A 2,117-nucleotide genomic window follows, 5' to 3' on the forward strand; every position below is an offset into this window, starting at 1 on the left:
CTTTGAAAAAGATTATTTCCTTAACTTTTACGTAGCAGAGATGTCACATGAGATAAAGATGAGGTTAAAAAAAGAACCATCTCTAGCTCACATTTGGATGCTGTGAGCAAAATGAAGAGATTCTTGAAGCTAGCACATGCTGGTAGATTTACAGCTCTGCTGTAATTGGTGAAAGAATTGGCAAAACATGTTTATACAGGACTTTTGAAAAAAAGGATATTTGCTTCGTGTTCTCAGTACTTACAAGATTTCTTTTTCTTCTTTCTTTTTCATTATAGCCAAAAATAGAAATTGATGAGTTTTACAAATGTGAAGGCTCTATGATAAATAATTTTTCAGTGTTGATTCTTAGCCGTACCAGTGGTAAGTAGAATTCTCTCAGTTGTAGTAACACCATCTTAAGACACTTTTGTGAAAATAAGAGTTATCTGAAGGACTACACAGGGTAGGAATAGGAATACTGGAATATATAGTCTCTGTCAGAAAAAATTACAATTAATATAATTATCAGTTGAATCATCCAGTAACAGTAGAATTTTATTCAAAATATTTCCCATATTTCTCACCAGGCTACAGAAGAAGGTGTGTTTTCTTAGAAAACAATTTATGAAAGAAAAAAAAAAATCACACAGATCTAGTGTTTCCTCTTGTTTCCTGTTTTGCTCTGCTTTGCACAGTAGAAATCTCATCAGAAATGCTCCTGACCCAGCTCCCTTTGAAAACTATTTTGTCATCCTTCAGCTCCTTAAAGGAAAAGATGAAAGTGAAAATACGGATGTGTTTCTAATGAGGATAATGAAAGTTGAAAGGCAAGTAGAGGTACTGGAGGAAAAATAAATGGTGGATACTGATAGATGCTCAGTAGGAAAAAGTGCAAATTATAAGTCTGTAATATGACAATGAAAGAAAACACTTTACTGAAGAACAAAGATTCTGGCAAAAAATGCTGAAAGCAGACGCTTGAGATTTCAGTGGGAATCTGTGGTCTATGTAGAGGATTAGATTGAGCAGAATCAACACCATATAAACTTCTTGTGAGTTTTTTTTTGACATAATATTTTGTATGCCACTGAGAGCTGATATGTGTGGTACACAAAATATTTCTAACACCAGCCTAATATTATAGTACTAATGGCATAGAACTTTGCCATTAGTCTTTCAAAGTGATTAAATTATTAAATTATTTATGGAGAAAATCAGTCTGTCTCTCTCTGTCTCCTTCTCTCCTTTCCCATTCTTAATATGTTACTTAGGTATTTTTAAATTCTGATTTTCCTACAATCTCATTTGGCTATTTTACTGTGTACTTTCTTGAACAAGGATAGGTATTTATCTGATAAATGATGATGATAAAAAGCTATTCCTGAAGCTAATTCTTCATCTTCTTAGACTGGGTTTAATAAAGAGACTGAATGTTTATTGGCTGGAGATTATTTGTATGATTGTTTCTGTCTGCGTTGCTTTTGCTACCTTGTTTTCCCCTCCTCCTGTGATTAGTCTTTAGAATTTCTACTATATATATTGATAGATACTTTACATTAGTCCAGCATAAATCTTTTGATATTCGATCATACTGAATATTAAATATTTAGACTTTGTCATGAAATCCTTTGAATGCAACAGATTTTTTTGCTGTCCTGAGTGTAATATAAAATATTAATTATGTACTGTCTTTCTTCTTTTATCAAACTGTGGACTTCATAGTTATAGTGAAATTATCTCTTGTTGTCTTACTCTAAAAAATGCACAATGAGCTTGATGAAAGAAAACACATTTTATAACCATGGTAACTGTCAATAACATCTGTAATCTTCTCATTTCTCCATGAATATTGTCCAAAATTAAGTGTTGATTTTTATTTTTTTGTGTAAATGGATAAAAGGGGAAAATCAGTGATGGGCGTAATGTTAAATCACGTATCGCTAAGCATTTAGGAAACTCTGGCACAATTAGAATTGCAGGCAGTAAAAAAAATTTAGATTCAAATGAATTTGTCAGAGGTAGACTATGCCTTTCCATAAAATTGGTTTGTCTATGTAAATGCCTCTGCAAATATTTTACTGTTACCTCTAACAGTATTTTGTGAAGAACACTGATTTGTGCAGTTCTTTTCAATT

The 2,117-nt window shown here is 32.2% G+C and overlaps 1 long non-coding RNA gene across 1 annotated transcript in view; it reads left to right on the forward strand.

The window, feature by feature from the left end:
- Positions 1 to 2,117, forward strand: part of LOC104917486 — a 20,330-nt gene that overhangs the window by 17,639 nt on the left and 574 nt on the right. Inside the window, exon 5 of the long non-coding RNA XR_796893.2 lies at positions 279 to 363. This is a non-coding gene — a long non-coding RNA (uncharacterized LOC104917486). The remainder of the gene's footprint in view (positions 1 to 278; positions 364 to 2,117) is intronic.

The sequence above is a fragment of the Meleagris gallopavo genome, chromosome 1 (genome assembly GCF_000146605.3).
Source record: "Meleagris gallopavo isolate NT-WF06-2002-E0010 breed Aviagen turkey brand Nicholas breeding stock chromosome 1, Turkey_5.1, whole genome shotgun sequence".
NCBI classification, from domain to species: domain Eukaryota; kingdom Metazoa; phylum Chordata; class Aves; order Galliformes; family Phasianidae; genus Meleagris; species Meleagris gallopavo.